The 23,257-nt window shown below is 34.7% G+C and overlaps 1 non-coding gene and 1 pseudogene across 1 annotated transcript; one reads left to right on the plus strand and one right to left on the minus strand.

Annotated features, from left to right (window-relative positions):
• Window positions 1-23,257, plus strand: part of LOC143640991 (transport and Golgi organization protein 1 homolog) — a 40,101-nt pseudogene that overhangs the window by 13,563 nt on the left and 3,281 nt on the right.
• On the minus strand, window positions 4,334-4,440 carry LOC143641031 (U6 spliceosomal RNA). The gene has a single exon (XR_013155215.1). It is a non-coding gene; the product is annotated as a U6 spliceosomal RNA (small nuclear RNA).

Raw genomic sequence — 23,257 nt, forward strand, 5'->3', positions numbered from 1 at the left:
TCAAGATTAGGGAAAACTTGGCTTACAAAATTAAGCATGAATTATTTCCCTGGCCTTTTAGGTTCCACCACAAAATGATGTCAATCACCTTTATAGGTAAAATCTTCCCAAATGTCATTTAATGTGTCTCAGGTGCTGAGATGCTGAGCCAATGGGCAGACTTCACCAGCAGTCAAATTCATAGACCAATAGTGAATGGAGGGCCTGGGGTTGTAGCTCAGTAGTAGAGTGCTTGTCTAACATGTGAGGCACTGGGTTTGATTCTCAGCACTGCATACAAATAAATAAAATAAAGGTCCATCAAAAACTAAAAAAAAATTTTAAAAAGTAGGCAAAAGCTTAAAAAAATAGTGGCGAATGGAATCGGCGGACACAACATCTTTTTTTTTTTTTTTTTTTTTTTGTATGTGGTGCTGAGGATCGAACCCTGGCCGCACGGCCAGACGAGCGCATTACCGCTTGAGCCACATCCCCAGCCCAACTGGTCCAACTTCTTAATAACTGCATGTTGGACTCCTAGCTGTTTAATCAAACATACTCCAGGCTCATGTAACTCATACTGAAATTCCACCCCTACAAGCTCTCAGGTCTAACTGGAATTCTACCTCATTCACAGAGCCTCAATGCAGGTCTGTACCCAATTGTCTTTAGTCTCTCTTGGTATTACTGTGTTCTTTTTAAATAGCTGTCATCTGTCCACTCAATAAATAGTTGTTGAGTATCTCTGCCAGGTGCCAGATGCTGTGTTAAGCCTTGGCTCATTCCACCTGTAAATCTGCAAACCAAGACTCCCTCTCTTTCAGCTTTCCTAAAATTTTTAACACAAAGTTTCACCAGCACTAAATCCATGTTTGTTGAATGTGACCCTGTCTATATATCTCTGGTTTTAAAAATTTTCCTTTAGTAAATATTGTTCTGGTAGCAGTTTTATGGCCATGGAAGTAGTGGAGAGTAGACTGGAGATTGTTCATTTTATAATTGAAGGGTCTGACAGCTCTAATTAGGATTTTGAAGTTTTTTTCTCTGTGTTAATTGTCTTTAGGAGAGCCACACATTCCAGGCACTGTGACTCATATATTTAGTGAAACACTCGATGAATATTGAAACTGAAGAGAGACAATTCTTATTCTATAGCATAAAATAAAATAGCCATTTCCCCTTTCAATTTTAGAGCTACTTATAACAGAAGGTACTCCTGTTGATGATGCTGATACAGAAGAAAAACTAAAGGAGATAAAGGTGGAAGAGCCAGCAGATGCCACCCTTTTGGACAACATGCTTTCCTTGTTATATTCATACTTGCTTTATTTCACTAAGATGGTAAGTTTGACATAGTTTCTTCAATTAGAATGTTGATTATTTATTAGTTTTTAAGTGGCTTCTGGTCATGAAGTGAAGAACTTAAAATGTCTTTATGAAAATGATTCCTGACCCTTTGAGTAGATAGCTCCTAAAACAAAAGCCATAGGGGTGTGACTTAATGGCTACTTAGTTTAGCATATGAGGAAGATTTGCTGTCTACCAAGGCTGGACATTTGTACACCTGTAAAAACTTGGTTCTTCCCCTCAGAACCTTTCGTTCTTGAAACACAGTAAGATAATGGCAGAAAGAGAGGTATTTATTTGATGGTAGAACATTATTGTCCATAAATGCATTTATTATGGTTGGAAGGGTGATCAATAAGGTCAGAAAGTAGTTGAGATGTGTTTGAAGCACAGGCAAAGGGCAAACAGGAGTGTGACATGTGGTTTGTTGTTGATTAGACAGGCTGGGGTGGAGGATGGTGGGGGAAGCTGGCAGTCAGAAGAAATGTGTTCAGAGAAATGGAAACATGAAGAAAAGGATATTTGGAGAGGCCAGGAGAAGGTGAATAGTTGGTGTTGTATAAAGTGTGAAGTTGGAGGGGAATGGTCTGTTGGAGAGGCCAGCAAATCTTAAAGGAAGTCATGAGCCAAAGTAGCATTAGACCATTAATAGTGGGGATCCTTAGAAAGTTTTAAGAATGAAAGGAATTAGGTTAGATCTGTTTCTTAGAAAGAGTCACTTAAGGCTGACCTTTCTAAAGAAAATCATGATCCAAACAAGACATTTAATCTGCCTAGAAGCTTATCTAAGCATTTTAGGACTTACCTCCCCCTCATGGTATTTGTTGATGTTGGACTTTTAGAGTTTAATTATAGGAATGAGAAAGCTTTTAGAGCTTGGAGGTGAAGATGGTCCTAGGGCCATTGTGACAGTAATCCTTCTCAACTGAAGTTGTTCCCTGTAGGTTGTGTTATTTCAAGACTTGTGTAAGAAAAGTGATGTTGTTGTTTTCCTTGTAAAATGTATAGAATTTGTAGCCAGGTAGATCTGGTTTCAAATCCCAAGGTTATCATTTAGAAGTTTGGGCAAATAACTAAACTTTTGAATATCAGATTCCCCATCTGAAAAATGTAGATAATGCTTACTCCAATCATAAGAATTAAATGATTTGACAAGGTAAAGTGTCTGGTGAGGTGTCTGTCATTTTGTAGGGTTTTACCCCCACGCACCCCCTAATTCTCATGTAGGCAGTCAGAGGTGGTATAAAGACAATGAATACCTGGGGAGGAAAGGCCACCAGGGTGGAAAAGATGTGATGGGGAGAAATGAATCATTTTTCAGTTGGCTCCATGTTTGTTCATGGTGGTGGCAGCCACCTGGGTAAGGAGTACAAGCCAGGCAGTTAGAATAATGATATTTCCAGTGATTAAAGCCCAGTCTTCCACAGTCATAATTTGATTATCAGAATGAATCAACATCACTTGGAAAGTTTACAGCCTCACGATATGGGAAGGATTTCTTTATTCATATTTTTAGGTATGCACAGAGCCCTCCTCTAGGTCTAGGTCGGGGTACACGAATGTGGTGCAGGTATGCTCAGTGATTTTGCAGTGATAGGTAAGACATTGATGTGAGTGGCAAAGAAGAGGCACAATGTTATGAGACTGATTTGAAAGGAGCCTTCAAAAAGGCATTTTGATGTCCCAGTATGTACAGGACATTGTGCGAGGACTAAAAGAGTCTAACAGGTGTAAGGCATGATTGTGATTTTTGAAAGTCTTAAGAAAAGGACTTAACAAATATATGCAAAAATTATGAACAAGTCAATGTAAAATCTTAAACAAGTAGTATGATATCTGATAGGACTGGAGAGTAATAGGCTCTGATGTGTTTGGGAGATGTGCACCAATCAGATTCATTGATCAATGGAATCTTAGTAGAATCTTAGTGTTAGAAGAAACCTTGGAAGGCTGTTAGTCTAGTTTCTCACTCATTGGTGTAATTTTCTTTACTGTGGCCCTGACGAGTAGTTATGAGGCCTCTACACCAGTATTTCCTAGCATGAGTCACTCTCTTACAAGGCTATATGTTCTTCTGTTGTCTAGTTCATCCTTGTATTGACTCCAAATTTTCCTCTACATGATTTCCTCTATAAAATTGAATTCTTTTCTACATAGAAATCCTTTAAATATTTGAAGTTATATCTTAATTTAAAAATTATTTTTAGTATTTTTATCATGGAAACTTTCAAATAAGAGCAGAGAGAATAGTAGGGGAATATAGGTAACCATAACATACTGTACATTTCAGAATACTAGAAGAAAAGATTGTGAAAGTTTTACCATAAATGATGTTTGAGGAGGTAGATATATTTAACCTGATTTAAACTTTACATAGTGTATACATGCATCAAAATGTCATGTTACCTACTTCAATAATTATAATGTTTATTTCTATGTACTAATTAAAAAATAAATGTAATTAGAAAAGCTTTAAAGAAAAGCATAGAGAATAGTATAATTAACCCACGGGCCATCACCCAACTTAACAGTAATTCCTTGATAGCCAATATCAGTGAGTTTTTTTTAATTTGTTCTAATTGGTTATACATGATAGCAGAATGCATTTCGATTCATTGTACATAAATGGAACAAAACTTTTCCTAGTTGTACACAACACGTGTAGTAGTCCTACGTGTACCTCGGGTAATGAAGTTCATCACATTCCACCATCTTTCCTATCCCTATGCCCTCTCGCCTGTCCTACCTCCCCTTTGCCCAATCAAAGTTCCTCCATTCTTTCCATGCCCCTTGCCACCCACCTCACCCCCATTATGGGTCAGCATCCACTTTCAGAGAGAACATACAGTTTTTGGTTTTTGGGATTGGCTTACTTCCCTTAGCCTGATATTCCCATTCACCCGCAGATGCCATAATTTTTTTCTCTTTTAATGCTATAAGTAACATTTCATTTTGTATATGTACCACAGTTTCTTTATCCATTCATCTGTTGAAGAGTTGTTTCCACAAAACTATGGAATGCTTCACAAATGTGGTTGTCATCCTTGCTCAGGGACCATGCTAATTTTTTCTGTATTGTCCCAATTTTAGTATATGTGCTGCCAAAGCAATCACACTCTGAGTTTTAACAAATGTAGATACCTATGTAAAAACTACCATAATCAAGATATAGAACAGTTTTTTCACTAGAAAAGGGGTTTCCTTGGGATCCTTCCCAGTGAGTTCCTTCACCACCTGTTCCAGGCAACCACTGATAACTTTTTTTTTAAACTATAGATTCATTTTTCCTACAGTACTATTTCATATGTATGCCCCAATAAGTGGACTCATATCTAGGAGTGCAATTGCCTCCTATGTCTAATGTATGTTTTTATCTTATGTGATACTGTCAAGCCATGCTAATAAATGACCACAATCATTTTATACTTCCACCAGCAATTTAGGAGACTTCCACTTGACTTCATCTTCACTAGCACTTGGGCCATTCTAGTGGGTATGTCTTTGTGAGTTTATTTCCTGATAATTAATGATATTGAGTGAACTTTTTTTTTGAGATAGGGTCTCACTAACTTGCTTAGGCTCTTGATAAGTTGCCAGCCTCAAACTTGGGATCCTCCTACCTCAACCTTCTGAGCTGCTGGGATTACAGACATGTGCCATCATGCCTGGATCAAATACTTCTTCATGAGCTTGTTGACCATACTGTTTTTGTATGTCAACTCTCTCTGGTTAGCTGGAATCCAGACTTCTCCCAGCTCAGTGCCAACTGTGGGATTGGTTAGCTTATAGTTGTTCTTGGCCCTCACAGGTACTGCTTAGAATGTAGCCCCAAACTCAAGACCACCTCCATGCAGATTTCTGGAACTCTCTTTCTTTGTTGCTCCCATCTTTCTGGTAGTTTTCTCTACATGTTTTGGCTGCTTAATCTCCTGGAACTCTGGTCTCTTTCTCCTCAGTGAGACTGTTAGGCCCCATTTGGGTTCCCCTTCCCAAACTGAGGTCTAGAGGGTGCCTCAAGGTAGAATGCTCACCTATTTTTTCTCCTTCTCTGAGGGGTGACAGTTGCATGTCCCTTGTGGCTTTCTATCTGAAAAATAGCTCTTTAAAAATATATTTTGACTGTGCATGGTGTCACATGCCTTAATATCCTAGTGGCTCAGGAAGCTGAGAGAGAATCATGAGTTCAAAGCCAGCCTTAGCAAAAGTGAGGTTCTAAGTAACTCAGTGAGACCCTGTCTCTAAATAAAATACAAAATGGGGCTGAGACTGGGGATGTGGCTCAGTGATCAAGTGCTCCTGAGTTCAATCCCTGGTACCAAAAAAAAAAATATATATATATATATATATATATATATATATATATATATATATATATATATATATATATATATATATATATCTCCCAACTTTCTGGTTGCTTTAAGTGGGAGAACAAGTCTCATATAAGTTAATTGATTTCTCCTTTTGTTGTAACTTTTTGCAATAATTGAAAAAAATGTGTTTGTGGGACTTCTAGGATATGTTGTAGTTTTGGTGAATAAATGACATCCCCCTGGTACAACAATTTAACCTGTTTTCTCTATTGCCTTTTTTTTTTTTTTTTTTTTTTTGGTGGTGTTGGGATTGAACCTCGGGCTCCATGCATTCTAGGCAAGTGCAGAGCTAACAACCTCAGCTTCTCTCTGTTGCTTTATATTTCTTGGAAATTCATAGTCAGGTTTAGGTTCAATTCTTTTTCTAATGAAAACTTAATAGGAAATATTGCATTGACATATGCATATCCTCTCCTTTGATGTTGACTACTAGTCAACAGTGACGTTGGTGAGATTTGCTAATATATTATAGGTTGCAAAATAGCAATGGTCTGAGTTGCTGGATTTTTCTTTCTTCATTTAAAGGATGGGATGCCTACACAAATAAAAATTTGATTATTTTTTTTTGGGGGGGTGTATTGGGAATTAAACTCAGGGGCATTTGGCTAGTGAGCCATATCCCCAGCCCTATTTTGTATTTTATTTATATACAGTGTTTCACTGAGTTGCTTAGCAATTCCCTTTTGCTGAGGCTGACTTTGAACTTGCTATCCTCCCTCCTCAGCCTCCCTAGCTACTGGGATTACAAGTGTGTGCCACAGCGCCTGGCTATGATTGATTATTCTTTACACAGTTATTTGGTTTGTATAGTTAAGGCAGGAGATAAATATTTGATTCCTTTTCTTTATTTAAACACTTTTCAGAATAGTAAGGTATTCTTCTAGCTTATCAAATGATACCCAAAGGGGCTTGAAATCTTTTTATTGTTTCATTGTTTTTATTTGTTGCCATAAAATTAATTTGTTCTTTCATATATTTAAGTTTTTGTCTTAAATAAATTTTTTAAATTATAAAAACCAGGTTATCTAAAAGAAAAGAATGATCCAGAGGGATTCTAGCCAGGTGTTAGACAATGTGATGATATAGGGCCTGTTACAAACTGGAAAATTTAAAGTATGCTCAATTTAAAGTATTTAGATTCAGGCTGGGGTTGTGGTTCAGTGGTAGAGCGCTTGCCTAGCATGCATGAGGCACAGGGTTAGGGTTAAGGTTAGGGTTAGGGTTAGATGGTTAGGGTTAGGGGTTCGATCCTTAGCACCATATAAAAACAAAATAATGTGTCTACCTGAAACTAAAGATACATAAATAATTTTTTTAAAAAAGTATTTAGATTCATTATACTTGAAAACACTGCAAGTGAACAAAAAAAATGAGACTGTCAGTATTCTTTCTCTTGAAGAAACTATTGGAAAATATTGAGGAGGTGGATTTCTGACGAGGAGGTTGGTTTAGAATTGCCAGGATTCTTTGTGACTGTTTTGTTATAAATTTAAGGTTTCCCATTTCTTCTAATTTTTCTGTTTCAGCTGTTTACTACACTGCCTGATGAGTATCAACCTGGGCCTGATTTTTATGGACTACCATGGGAGCCTGTAGTTTTCACTGTTTTCTTTGGATTGGTATCCTTTGTCATTTTCTTTTGGAGAACTGTTCTTGTTGTGAGTAAATTAACTTACTTATACCTTAGCACATAAGCACAAGGATTATTTTATATAGTCACTGCCCCCCCACTTTTTTTCCTTTTCAGTTGCTAAAACACAAATTAGTGGTTTAAGTCAAACTAACCTTATAAAATAATTTAGTGTGGGTGCAGTTGGTAGAACTGGTAATTCTTACAGCCATCCTGACCAGTAGTTTCATACGTATCATAAGTCTTAAAAGTGGGGTAAAAGATGGGATAGGTTAGATAAATATCCTTTTATGTAGCATATATGTCTAGTAATCTATATTAAAGAAATAACTATGCTTTGAAGATTTTGGTAATGTTTTTCAGTGGAACAGTGTATTAAATTGAAGACTTAGCACAACATAATTCATTTAGGGGATATTGTATGTTCGCTTAATGGAATAGTAGGCAGATTTATCTATTTCAAAGCTTTGAGGTACAGAAAATGCTCACAATTAAATGTGAAGTGGAAAAAAAAAGCAGAAACTAAGATTTAAATGTTGATGAACTGTATGTTAATATAAACACATATAAACAGGGGGAAATGCTACAAAGAAATACAGTAATATGAGAAAAAGGAGATAAGATAATTTTTCCAGTCTTTTATATATATTTTTCCCAGATTTTATGATTTGATCATATGTTCAGAAAATACCTTTTTATTTGGAAGTATAGATTATGTGTTGTCCAAAAATCCATTAAATGTTTTGTTCATTAAGTCTTTTTTTTCTGAGCAGAATTAGTCTATCTCTGTGTATGTGTGTACATATATGTATAAGCGTATATATATAAGCTTATACATACATATGTTTGTACTGTAGGTCATTCTGTTTCATAGTTATTTAACATAATTGGAAGAAAATTATTTTAGGTAAATGGACTTTGCATATGAAAAGCCTAACAGTTAAAGAGGCCAAAAGCATTGGATACAAATCTTTTCAAATCTGAGTGTTCTTTTTTTGATTTCTTAATTATATCAGACATATCATTGTTAAGATAAGTTTCCTCTCCTTGTACAATTGAGTGTAAGATCTCTTAAAAAGCATTCCCTTCTTAAATAGAAGAATCGTTTGCCTGGATTCCTGTGAGGAATTTTCACAGTTCAATCTCATTGAACTTTTTCTCAGCTAAAAGGAAAAAGGAAATAGAAGGATAAAGAGAAGGGAAAAACATGAAAACCCTTTATATTTCTTTCTTGTTTCTTTCATTTCAAGAAAGAAACAATACCTGTTTCTCTTTTCACTAGGTTATGTGGGATCTGGTTCCTAGCTGTTGCTCCTCAGTTTCAGCATTTGACTTTGGAGCTTTAGTCTCTTCCTTAGATGACCACTTTTATGCTACTTCCCATTTTCTTCTATTGTCATTTTGAGTAAAAGGTTAGCAAGGCTATGACATTAAAGAAATGCCATTTCTTTCTGTGTTGGAGTTTTCTGAATGCAATTTCCTATTACGAAGATCCCATGGATGATCCATGGACACATCTGAGTATTCCATCACCATTTATAACATTTGAAAGGAAAGGACAAGTATATGCTAAGTTACAAAGAAATTTAGTGATGTTTTTTAAAAAAATTCTGCTTAGGTTTTATTATCAGGCAGTTTATTGCTGTCTTTAGGAAATGATTGTTTTTGTCCTTTCCAGAATATGTTAATTGTCATTTCTCTTGTTGCTTGTGCATTTTCTTCTAGCAGTCTTCCCTTTCAGATTTCTTGCTATATATTTAGTGGTTTGTAGAAACAAGATGATGTAGCCTATTAGTTTCTAAATTCAGCCAATAGCCAAATTTAAATTGGAGTTCTAAGATGTTTTCTGGTGAGTGAAAGTGGCATATCTTAGTACAAAGATTATGCCTTATTGTTTCCTCAAATTCCTTTTGAATAGTCATTGTTTCTAGACTTTATCCTGGTTATTTAGAATTCTCAAGTAAATGATTTTGAGTACACACACACACACACACACATACACACACACATCTTTACTGTGAAATAAGGTACATATCTTAGTGTTTTTATGTCAGAGCCTATTTATGAAATATAACTACCAATTAAATTTAAAATGCTTGTTAACCCTTACTTATTTTTAATCCTATAAATTTATTATTCTGAACCAGAATGTTATTAAATTCTCACTTGGTTATGATTCTGACTGTTGTTTTAGGAATGCTGTTTCTATTGAGCAGATGTTTGACATCAAATTTAATCTTTTTTCTCTCTTCTAGGTAAAAGATAGAGTATATCAAGGTAAATTTTTAGGTTTCTTAAACTTGTATTGTATTGGTGTTTGATGTGTGTTTTATGTATGTTAGAAGTAGATACAGTGACTTTTAATGTCTATTACTTTTTTTACCTCCTGAAAATTTTACTATTCCTAGGTTGCTAGCATGGATAACTGAGTAGATGATGATGGTTCCAACTCTGAGATAGGAGATAAAGAGGAGGAACAAATTGTGGATAGGGAGATGATAAGTTTTAATTTGGGGCAGATTAACTTTGAATATTGATGTAATGCAGATGTATTACATTTGAAGAGTATTTCTATGCTAATGATTTAATCATGCATTAAGTAATTGAATAGATAATTTAAAGAATAGTAATGTGAATCAGTATGCTTTCATTTCTGTTTTTCTTTGCAAAGAATTAAATGATTCCATTTTCTGAAAAGAAAGTGTTTTGAGAAGGGAGGAATATCAAGCTACAACACTTTACTGTATTTCCCATCTGTGAAATAAGCTTAAATTGAAATATCATTTTGGATGGGAAGGGTACCTGGGATTGAACTCTGGGGCACTCTACTGAGCCACATCCCAAACCCCCTATATTTAGAGACCAAGTCTCACTTAGTTGCTTAGTGTCTCGCTCTTGCTGAGGCTGGCTTTGAACTTGGGATCCTTCTAGCTCAGCCTCCTGAGCCACTGGGATTACAGGTGTGCACCACCGCGCCCAGCAAAATATCATTGTTCTTATATTTTTCTTAAATTTTAATAATTGTATACTCTAATTGCTAATAAGCATAGATTGCTTTTTAAAAGCATAATAGTTATGCTAAGAAGTATTTCCTCATAGTACCATATAACATGTCTTTGCTTTTAGTAGATTGAGTAATTGGATTTCATTTAGTGATTGTAATAATCTTGTGTATTTCCCCCTTGTAGTCACTGAACAGCAAATTGCCCAAAAGATAATCAATTTCATGAAAGAAGATGAAGAACTGATACAGAAATTTTCAAAGTATGAAGAGAAGGTATAATTATTTTTTTGTTTCTTTCTCCCTTGGTTCTAGCTTGAATCATTTCTACCTGTTTTAATTTAAAAATCATATTTTAAAGTTTTTACTTCATTATTTCCTACAAATCATCCAAATTCTAAGCAGTCATATGTATTAAGTACTGCTTTCTTCTGGAAAGGGTCACTTGTCTGGAAGTAACTTGTATAGTAGCACTATAATTTGTGTATCTTAATTCTGAATGCTTTATTTACATAGATAAAGGAATCAGAGAAACAGATCCAAGAAACCATGAAACAAAATATGATTCTTTCTGATGAAGCAACTAAATATAAGGTAAAAATCCCTTCTTTGGGGGGAATTACATTCTAAACTCAAAAGTAAATGTAATGAGTGAGTAATCTTGACACCTTTTTTCCCAGGATAAAATAAAGCTTCTTGAAAAAGCTAAAGAATTTCTGGATGAGAGAGCTAAAAGTTTTCATGTTATGTTAGAATCTGAAAGAGAACAGAATGCTAAGAATCACGACTTGGTAAGAGTTTTGCTGCTAAGTGTTGCTTTAATTTGGCTTTTGAAATATTTTGTAAAATTGGTTAAGTTGAACTTAGTCCAGCTGTTAACTAAAGTAAGATTAGGAGTCAAGGAAGTTGAACCCACATCTGTGCCCATTTTGTGGAACTTTTAAGTACTGATACAACAAATTATTTTTATGGGCCTAGGAAATATTTTTATTCTCAACCTTGGATAATTTTCATATTGCTTTGCTCTGCCCTTGGAAACATGCAGATCAACTAAAAAACTATTGTCCAATTGAACAGTATTTGTTTACTTTTTACTTGAAAGAGTAATGAATTAATCAATTTTCTGTACTTAAAAAAATTTTATTTACATATTTCATTTTCAATTTCTATAAGTTTCTGTAATTACATAAAAGTTGCAAAAGATAGTAGAGAGTGTGTTCTGAAATATCCTACCCCCAAGTAAGCTTGATCACCTAGCTGAGGTAGTATTTATCAGATTTCTTCACTGTAAAAATTCTTTCCAATCCTTTTCATATTATATTCTTTGGAAGTTACCATGCACAGCCCACAGTTAAAGTATGAAGAGTTACGAGCTCAGGATGCAGCTCATGGTAGAGCGCTTGCCTAGCATGCATGAGGCCCAGGATTCAATCCCAGGCATTGCAAACAAAGATTGGGGAGTTATGTCCACTTCCTTAAGGAGCGAATATCTTTATAAATTTTTGGGAATTCTTCTGTATGTGAGATTAGTCTATTCTCCCTTAAATTTTATCATTTTTTACTTCAGATAAGAAAATTTTAAAAATGATCTTGGGAAATTTTTTTCTCTATCACTAGAAAAAATTTACTAATTTGAACTGGTTTATTTGAAACAGTAATTAATTAATTTTCTATGCTTTAAAACATTTTATTATTGCATTATGATTTTCTATACTTTGACCTTTTTTTCTGGTTATCTCATAAACAGTAAGGTTGTGGATGCCATGAAATATTTATGACTTCATTTTCCCTCATCTCTTTCAGTTCTTGATTTTTTGCTTAGTTCAAAGCTGGATCCCCTGCATTACTGAAATGTAATGGGATGGCTTGACAAATATTTTGTTGTGTTTATCTTTTTTAGTATATATATATATATGTGTGTACACACACACACACGTACACACACACGCACACACGCACACACACACACACATATCACTATTTCTACTGAAATCCTAATGCATATTTTGTGTTCTGTTTTCACCTGGCAGATAATTGAAAATAAGAAATCTATAGAGAAGCTTGAAGATGTCATTTCAGTGAATAATTCTGAATTTTCAGAGGTAAAGCTGCCAACTCTTGCTAATGGGATAGTTGGCATAATGGGATATTAATACTACATCTTAGTTTTGTTGCGGACCAAAAATTTGAAGTGTGCTAAAATGTGCAAAAAATGAGAACTATATGATGTCTGGTTTGGGAAAGTATAACTTCGTTTTTTCTTTGGAATTAATTCACTAACTGTAGTGTTTTGCATTAGCTTCAAATTGTCTTTAATGAAGCTAAGCTTCATGAAGAGAAGGTGAAGTTGGAATGCTGTCAGCTTCAGAAAGAAAATACCATACTTAAGACGACAAAAGAGCAGGTAAAGAAAATTTGATGTCATACATAATGTAAACTAGAGAAGTGAATATCATTATCTTGTATCTTTCTTGGATCTGTTTCTGAGGTAAGGAATATTCATGTACGACCTTTTCTAGATATGCAAAGTTTAAACATGCTCCCTAAATTGAGTGCATATATATGTTCTCCATCTGTTTTGGATTTTTGGATTATTGCTTTTCTTATCAAATGTCAATCAGTTATTAACTTGCATAGCCTCAAAGAAACTTTTTAAACCAGAAAATTAAGTATTTTATGATCCTCTTTTGAGTAGTTACTGATTCACTGGCCAAGGGAAGATTACATGATAAGGAGTCTAAATTTAGGAGACAGTCATATGTGCCCAGCCATTCCTGCTGGAGGTAAATTATTTGAATTGGCAGCAATTTTCTGGGGAATGCAATAAACAGGGTCAACTTCCTGAGAACTCTGATGTTCTTACTGCAGCTGTGAGAGTTGGGGCCACTCTGCCCTCTTCCTTAACCAAGGTCTCAACCCCCTCAATTGAGGCAGGCCACCGAGGAGTATGGTTCTCTATTTCTTTGTCTAAGTCTTGTAGTCCTGATGTATCCAGTGCAGAAACCCCTCCCTAACCCACAGGAATTCATGTGTTTTGACTTTTCAGTTGCAGCAGGAAGTCAAAGACTGGTGTACATCACACGCTGAGCTCAGTGAACACATCAAATCATTTGAGAAGTCCCAGAAAGATTTACTTGTATTTCTTAATCACAAAGATGATACTATTAATGTAAGTTTATACTCCAAATACATGTTTCATCTCATGATTTCTCCTGAAATCTTCTGAATTAAAATCGAGAGTCTTCCAACCTTTTGCTTCTTTTCTAGGCTTTGACTAATTATATCACACAGTTGAATCGGTTACAATGTGAATCTGAATCTGAGGATCAAAATAGAGAAGATGAGTCAGATGAATTAACCAACGGAGAGGTAGCAGGTAAGATCAGTCTCAGGGAGGTTGAATCCTTTTTTTGGTTTCCTGTCTTTAATTAAATATTTATACAGATGCCACTTTTCAGCTGGCTGATTTTCTTCTTAAGCTTCAGGGTTGTAGACACATATCACTGGATCTATAGATATGTCTGTTGCATTGGCAGAGGTGGGTTGCTGGGGTGTAATGTAGCAATAGGCATGTGAAGAACACTGACCTTTTCTATCCCATTGAAAACTAGTAAGTACACTGCAGCTACAATAGTCACATCCTGTACAATACTTAGAGTATTGAACATTGTACAGTAAGAGAAATTTATTTCTTATGCAGATGATAGTTGATTTTGATACTCATCATCTCTATGGCTCTGTGGTTTTAAGGTCCACAGTCAGTCTTAAGAGTCCAGAGGTAGTTGGAACCATAAACTAAGGCTGTGAGAACAGAGGCTAGAGACTATCAGAAAGCTAGAGAGAGGGAGTGTAACAGTGTTTACTGATGAGGAAAATATTTCCAGATGTTTTCTCCCAAGTTGGATATTGCTTACATAGCAAGTATTTCAAACCACACCTGGTAGTAGATTCAGGGAGAAAATAGAGGATTGAATCTTTCTAAATAAGACATTTACTTGCCCAGGTGAAGATAGATCTGAGAGAGAAGAATAGCTTTTATCTTACAAGAATAGCATAGATAACATTTTAGTTGTGCAAACTAGAAATTCACCTTTTTTTGTTTTGTTTTTAAGACAGACACAGTACTTTTATTTATTTTTATGCTGAGGATCAAACTCAGTGCCTCACACATGCTAGGTGAGCACTCTACCACTGAGCCACAACCCCAGCCTGAAATTCACCTCTCTCTCTCCTTTTTTTTTTTAAATCTAAGCTTGCAATTCTCTTAAAAGTCATTAGTCTAATCAGTTTAGTTATTTAATTGATTTTTTTCTTCTGGTGTTTGAACACAATCATTATTTAGTTTGGGGAAGTTAGGAGAATATAGAGTTAAAAGTAAGGAAAGAAAAAGCTAAAGTCTTTTGTTTTTTAGGTGATCGGACCGAGAAGATCAAAGATCAAATTAAGCAGATGATGGATGTCTCTCGGGTATAGTTCTTTGTAAGAGTCCCATAGTGCCTGTGAATTCTTCCTGTGCCTCACTTTTAAGAATACCTCTCTTTTCTGCAATTTTTAGACACAAACTACAATATCAGTAGTTGAAGAGGATCTAAAACTTTTACAACTTATGCTAAGAGCCTCGATGTCCACAAAATGTAATCTAAAAGGTGGGTTCTTTTTGAGAAGAAATTGCCATGTTGGAAAGACATAAAATTTTATTGGAAAGATAAAGAATGGCTTCTTGCTTTCATGCTTCTTACTTTTCTTGGCACTACTCCCTCAAACAAGTTCTTAAGTCCTTGTACACATATAGAGATAAGCTGTTTTATCCTTTACAGACCAAATAAAGAAATTAGAAGGTGACTGCAATTCACTACAGTCTTCTAAAGTTGGACTGGAAGAGGAATGCAAAACTCTAAGGCAGAAAGTGGAGATTTTAAATGAACTCTACCAGAAAAATGAGATGGCACTACAAAAGTAAGATTTTCATTGTTTGTTATTGTTATCACTGTGTGAACTAATAGATAATTTTATGTTTTCTTAAGATTATTTACAATTTCTTCTAGTTGTAATAAGTAGAGATTTGTCTTTTTTCCTTTGTGTTTTGTTTCCTATAAGTTGCATTTTTCTTTCCATTGTCAGTCTTAAGAGTCCTGAGGTAGTTGGAACCATAAACTAAGGCTGTGAGGACATCGTAATCAATTGTCAAATTCATATGAAGGCTGGAAGTGGTAAAATGGTATTAACAGTCACTGATGTGGAAATACCTCTCAAAGTTCTAGACCCTTTCTATGATCTCCCTATTTATTTTAATTACCTTTCATTGTGATCAGTTATGTAATTCTAATGTTTTGAACTTGTATCTCTAACTCTGGACCTTTAAAAATACTGAGTGATTTGGAATGACATGTTTTAGTAGAATAAAAACTTCAAAAAGGGATAATATTTACTTATTGATGGTACAAGTTTTGGACTTGAATATCTCAGATGTTCACACAAAATTGAACTGTGGCACGGACCTTAGGAGTTATGATTACAGAAGTACTTGTTTGTAGAATATATTTATATATTAATCTTCTTAGTGTGGAGCTAGTTATTTTTTGAAAGTTCATTTGAAGTTTTTAATCCACAAAAATACTTGGATTCTCTAAAAATAGGTTGTGTCAGATTTTATTTGTTTGCACCTGATTTTACTCTTCGGTATATATATATATCTTGTAAAGCAAAGACAGACCTTCTTACAGACCTAACTATTTTTAGGTATTTTGACTTCTGTTGCCTAATTAATGCATTAAATATTGAAACCTTTCCATTAACTTTTCTAAAATTCTGTGATCTCCAAGCGACCTTTTTAGAATCTCAAATTTTTGTTCAGGCCAGTTCTAAATTCCTGGCCTGTTTCAAAGAAACATTTCTCATTTTATCACATTTTTTTAAAAAGAACACTTGTTTTCTCTGTCCCTACTAGTAATCTGAATGACCTAAATGGCAATTAATTTTTTTGTAATGCAGTAAAATTGTAGCACTATTTTTCTCAACTCCTCCAAAATTCATTCAGTCATCATCGGTGGTTTTTACTCTTTTTACTCATCCCCAGGTACTATGTTAGTTCATGCCTGTGTCATCTTTTCTGTTTCTAACCTAGATCATCTGTCTTCATTCTCCATTTTTTATATTTGTATATAACTTATTTCAAATTCTTAGTAGTTTTCTTTATAGCCGCTTGAGTGGACTTTCTAAAATATAAGTCTGTCCATGTCAATATGTGCGTGTGGTTTATGAAGAATTTGCTTTCTATTTGATGACCTGTTCTTTTTTTCTTCCTTGTATCTTTTTAATAGTTTAAATATTTTTAATTATTTTCCTCATCCCCTGTATAAGCTTGATGTAATCATAAATTATAATGGAATTATAATTATATAATTATTATTTTATTCATCTTCTCATAATTTAAAGGCCATGGTATATATTCTGGATTTAATAAAAACCTGACATAGATTAATAGGTTTATTATTTTTTTATGGGCTTTAAGTAGCTCCTGAATCAGATAACTGTTGTGGCATTGTATGTTAGTACTTCATATACTGTGAACTCCACAAGACATTCATTCAATTTATACACATATTTAAAGTTTCTGTAGTTCTGCATTCTACACTGTTGGTTTCTTATTTGAAATTATTTTCATTCTATTTGAACATTGTCCTTTAATGATAGATTTGATTAGTGTATCAAAGGTAGTACAAGGATAAACAGAGAATAGTATTTTATTCACTAAATATTACTACCTTTATAATCTGTATTAGGTTGACATGAACTTCATGATTAGAGTTAAAACCAGTTTCCATTTTTAAAGGATCTTTCTTTTGGCTACTGAATTTTGACTGTTACTTAGTTTTAGCAATTTAAAAATATCCAATTAATTACCATCTGTTTTAAATTTTTTCTTTAAGGAGTCCATTATCATTGTTGTTTGGTCTTATCCCTCTTCTAGTTTCTGTAGTCCTTTCTCTTTTTTTAACAGTTGTATTGGGAAGTGCCTAGGTGTAGTTTTCCCCACCCCACCCACTTTTCCTCTTGCAGTTATGTTGCTTGGGATGAATTTTCGAGTCTTTTTCTAAATGTTGATTTTACCTCATTCTCTCTTCTGATTATAATAATGCATATTAGAATTTGATTTCCCCTGCCTCCTACATTCTGGATTTACTTCTTCTGGATATTTTCTTCTGACCTGTCTTAAAAGTGCTAGGATTTATTTTACTTCCCAAATCTGCTGCTAAAATCACTCATTGAGTTTAGGATTTTAAAAAATTCAGGGTTTAAAATATTATTTTAGTTGTAGATGGACACAATATATTATTTTTTATAGGATTTTTTTAAGAGAGAGAGAAAGAGAATTTTAATATTTTTTTTTTAGTTTTTGGCAGACACAACATCTTTGTTTGCATGGGGTGCTGAGGATTGAACCCGGGCCGCACGCATGCCAGTCGAGCACGCTACCGCTTGAGCCACATCCCCAGCCCGACACAATATTTTATTTATTTTATGTGGTGTTGAGGACTGATCCCAGTGCCCCACACATGTGGGGCCTGTGCTTCACCACTGAGCCACAACCCCAGTCCTATTTCAGTACTACAGCTCAAACCCAGGACCTTGAGCCATGTGCTCTACTATTGAGCTACCTCCCCAGACTCCTTGCTCTTTCTCATAAGGGACTAGGGTCTTACTGCTTTCCAAGCTATCTTTAATCTCATAATTCTGCCTCTGCCTCCTGAGTATCTTCGACTGTAGGTAGGTCACCACACCCAACTATTTATTGGTTTTATAGTTTCTAATCCTTTGACAAAATTCATAATCTTTTTTTTTTCCTCTTTTGTGGTACTGGGGTTTGAACCCAGAGCCTTGTGCATGCAAGGCAGCACTCTACCAACTAAACTATATTCCCAGCCCTGAAATTCATATTCTTGACTTTACTTTTTTGACTATATAAAGCGCAGTGATTTTAAAACATGTGCGGATAACCCCATTAGCTGGTTTCCTTTTCTGTGGCATTTTTTCTCTCAGAATTTTGTCTTATGGAGTGCCTGGTCAGTTTTGATTGGCCAACATTGTTGTGATAATTATAGATGAAATTTGAGGACTAAGACAAAGTTATCTTCTTATAGAAAAGTGTTGAGGTTACTTGAGTAAGTTTGTCACTTTAAACTTAGTCAGCAATTAAGATAATTCAAAAATGACTTGTCTTTTCAATGTTTCAGTATTGTTCCTTTTGGATTTTTTGCCTGTTCATCACTTAAGTGTGCAGTACTTTCTAATCTAAACTCAAAGGCTAGGGCTTTTATTAAGGGTCCCTTTATTGGTAGCCTCTTTTTTCCTCTAAGCCCAGGAATTTAATGAAGGCTTGGTTCAGACTCATATCTTTGTGTTATCTTTAATAGGAGAAAAGTACCTTAAAGTGCCAGCCTTACTTGTAATTATGAGTTTCCTTTTTCTAATGGATCTTGGCCACATACGTATATCTTCACTGACTTTTTAGCTTGGATCCCTTCAAACACAATTTTGTATTCTTATAAAGATGTTTTGATTGTTCTTAGTGCTCTCAGACTAACTCTTTGATAATTGGAAACAAAATTCTCTCTGTCCTTCAAGATTCAGTTTTCTCCATATTCTTTCTTAAGCCAGTGGGGAAAATTATTATATTCCTTTAGGCATCATTTATACCTGAAACAGTGAGCTCTTTTATTCTTTAGCATCTTACAAGGTAACTAGTATATTATAGCCACTCATAAAATACTTGCTGAAGAATTAAATGAGAAGCTATATAAGAATATATAATCCCCTTTTTCTATTTGGTATCAGTAATCCTTTTTTACTGTAGTTCTGATTTATGGAAAATTAAGTTTCAAGTTAATTATCTTTTGAATTGGAACTATGGCTAAAGTAGTACAAGGATAGCAGAAAATAGTATTTTTTAAATCATTAAATGTGGCTACCTTTGTGTCAGTAGATGAACATCTTGAGTTTCATGATCAGAGTTAAAACTTGTCAGTAGATAATACTCTGATAGTGGGTCAGTTTAGCTTCTTTTTCTGGTTGATAGACATTATCAAAACTCAGATTTGTCTTTTTGCTTAATTTACAATTCTTTTGAAATAGATATCTAAAGTGTGAAAAAATGTTCTGTGGTTAATTGCATAGCTAAAAGATATATTCTAGAAGATTTTTTCTTTGACTGACTATATGTTTATTATGGTACCAGTCTTGGATTGAGAAAAGAGTTCCTCCATGACAAAGATATACTTAGTGTCCTACCCATGGCAGAAACGAGAAAAGAATTATCCCCTGCTTTATCCTAATATGTTTAATTATGTTAGGTTGATCAGTCCTGATCTTCCACATTGAAGTAAAGTGAGTTTTTATTATCTTACACACAGGAGACTTGCCCTTGGGGCACATGTTGTTTTCACATTTATTTTATTTACTGGTAAGTAGAGAATTAAGAGGAGAAGTTAGAAAATGTAAGTGATTTGCCAGAGTTTGATTTATGAAATTGCAGGTTTGAATTCCTATTTTATGTGCCTAAGCATTTTATAGAATTGTGGGAAGTGATATTCACAAAGAGAAACTTTTGATTTGATAACTGGTTTTATTTTAGGAAACAGAGTCAAGAAGAATGTGAGAGACTAGAAAAAGAGCAGCAGCTGTCAGCTACAGATGAAAAGGTGGTTTCCGCTGTACAGGAAGTTAAAAATTACAAGTGAGTTCAGTTTCTAAAGGAGGGTGTCAGTGTCTAATGAATTAGTGTTAGCTTTCTTTTTAATCTTTTTTTTTTTACATTATGTAGATAGAAGAAAATAGCATGGAAGTATAAATAACGAGAGGATATGAACACATTCAATTCACACAGGAGAAAAAATAAATTTCAACTTAACAAATGAAAAATGTTAACAAAAATTTACTTGTACCCAGTGGGCAAGACCATAGGGAACTTGGTCAATGCAAACAGTTCTGGGGGTTTTGTATGTTGTAGTAATTCTTTAAGAAATCAGTTTGCTGTGTGTTATATCAAGACCCACAAAAGTGTGGCATTTGATAGACCTTGGAAATCTTCTATGGATATAATTTGAAAAAAATAAAAAGTTTTAAGGAGGAAGATATTTCTAGCAGAATTACTTGAGAACACACTGATGAACAGTTAAGGAAATTATAATTTATCAATTCAGAATCTCTAGCAATTAAATGATAAAGAAGTTATTAGTATTAGGTTTTTATTTTATTTATTTATTTTTGGTGCTTTACTACTAAGCTACATCCTTAGACCTTTTTTTTTTTTACTTTGAGACACAGGGTCTCAGTTGCATAGGTTCCCACTTAATTGCTGAGACTGACCTCGAACTTGTGATCCTCCTGCCTCAGCTTCCCAATCATTGGGACTACTGGCATGTGGCATTGCACCTGGCCTGTAGTATTAGTTTTGATCACACTGGATTCATATAACTATAGAAATGTTTTTCTTATGTATGATAAAAGTCTTTAAAAGTATAGCTGATGGAATAAAGGGGAAATGGTCAGAATGTTTCAAATTTTATTCAATTGTTGTAATTCTTAGGCAGAGAATTGAAGAGATGGAAGAAGAATTACAGAAAACCAAGCGCTCATTTAAAAACCAGGTAGTAATTAATACTGTCCTGTAGTTGCAGAATTCTTTGATATCTAATACAGACAATTATAGGCTATAATAATGAATTCCTAAAAACATTTTTTTAATGTGTTGTCTTTTTCAGATTGCTATGCATGAGAAGAAAGCTCATGATAATTGGGTAAGATTTTTTTCCCCTTTTCTTTATTTTTTGCATAGCCTACTGCAACTGAATTTGAATATTTTCTCTTTAATAGCTCAAAGCTCGTTCTGCAGAAAAAGCTATAGCTGAAGAGAAAAGGGAAGCTGCTAATTTGAGACAGAAGTATGTGATTTTTGGTATCTTACTGTATGTTTTATAGTGTTTTAAGGTTATGCTAGATATTATCTATGATTGCTGTTTCATAATTCAGCCCATTCTTTCTCAATATTCAAGACTACTGGAAATGACCCAAAAGATGGCAATGCGGCAAGATGAACCTGTGATTGTAAAACCAATGCCAGGGAGACCAAATTTACAAAATCCTCCTCTGAGAAGTAGGGGGCACTTTGTAAAAGGAGCTATTTTATTTCTTGGTGCAGAATGTATGTAAATTACTTTTTATTTCTGTGTGTAATGGTTATGAAATAATCTGAATGATTTGCTAAAGCGGGAGGTGTGGGGGTTGGTGTCAGGGAGAAGGCTGCCTTAAAGTAGTAACACGGCATTGTTGTCTTTAGGTCCACTGAACCATAATGGCTCTTTTGGTCCATCCCCTGTGAGTGGTGGAGACTGTTCCCCTTCACTGACAGCAGAGCCAGCTGGGAGACCTCCTTCTGCTACTATTAATCAAAGAGATATGCCTAGATATGGATTTGGTGAGCATTTACATGTTGCTTTATAGTAAACTACTTCAAGGTTTTGGTTTTTTTTCCCTTTTGAATATTCTAATGAAAACATAGAATTTGGGCCTGTACAATATATAGAAGATAATTTCTTACTTTATCTTAATGAATGTTTTCTGTAAAATATGTTCTAGAATAGAAAACATTTTTTTTTCCTCGAGGTCCCGGTATTGTTTTTTTCTTTTAAATTTTACACTGTGAAGTGTAAACCTTTATCTTTAAATTAAATCTCTATGGTGTTCCTTTTCCAAATATTATAAAAGTAGCCATAAACTTTATGTAGCATACATATTTCCAATATGAAATACTGAGTCTTATTTCCAATTCTAAATAGGACTGTAGTCTTGGTAAGATTGGAAGTCAGGTTATACAGACTAAAGGAAAGCCAACTTACACATACTTCAAGTCTGTAGCTTAAAGTTTAGGACCAGTACGTATTAATTTGCTGTTCTATCAACCCAAGGCAGTTCTTTATTTTACTTAAGTCTCTTCATAAATTGTGATTTATGTATTGGGCAACCCATTTTTTAAAATATTTTTAATTGTAGATGGTGTGGTGCTGAGAATCAAACCCAGTGCCTCACACATGCTAGGCAAACACTCTGCAACTGAGCTACAACCCCAACCCCTGAGCAACCCATTTTTAATGTTGCTTTCTAGTTATTGTTGAACCCTGACCTGTCCACCAGTGGTTTATTTCTTCTGAAAAATACATACAAGGGCTCTGATCTTTTTTCCCAAGGGTCAATGGATGGACCTTTACCTCGTACTCAATGGTCTTCTGAAGCATCTGGGAAACCCGTTGCCTCTGGTAAAGAGACCAAGTAATTTCAAAGAATCTGTAATTGTGGATGCAGGATTTTTATTCTCTTCATGTTAGAATAAGTCTGAATCCATTCTTTGATCTCTAACAGACCCAGGATGTGGTCCAGCTCACATGAACAGCAGCTCCAAAAGTTCTTCTCCAGCTAAGGTGACGGATGAGGGCAAGGTAAGTTCTGTAGTTACTGTGAATCACGTGGTCGTGCAGGAACATGTTGCTTTCCTACAGTACTTGCTCTTTGCTTTATCCTTCTTTGTGTTCTATTTGTACTATCCCATTTGTTTTTTAAAAAGCAAACTGTTCCCCAAGAACCTGAGACCCCCTCAGTTTCTACCATTACTTCTTTAACTGAGCATCCAGTTGGAGTAAGTACTTAGAGGTTGAGAACTGAATTGGGTTTTATTCTGTGCATTTCTGGGAAGGATATTCAGAGCATGACACTGATCTTGTTTGCTTTAAATTGCATGCAATATTGAGCTTACTTTTCTCCTTGGAAATGTGGTTTAAGTGTGTACAACTATAATGAACTACAGAATGTGAAAAGTTATCACTCTAACTTTATATGGTGTTTTGTGTTGAATGTTCTAAGGCAAAGTAAATTCAT

This window comes from Callospermophilus lateralis, unplaced genomic scaffold (genome assembly GCF_048772815.1).
Source record: "Callospermophilus lateralis isolate mCalLat2 unplaced genomic scaffold, mCalLat2.hap1 Scaffold_82, whole genome shotgun sequence".
Taxonomy (NCBI): domain Eukaryota; kingdom Metazoa; phylum Chordata; class Mammalia; order Rodentia; family Sciuridae; genus Callospermophilus; species Callospermophilus lateralis.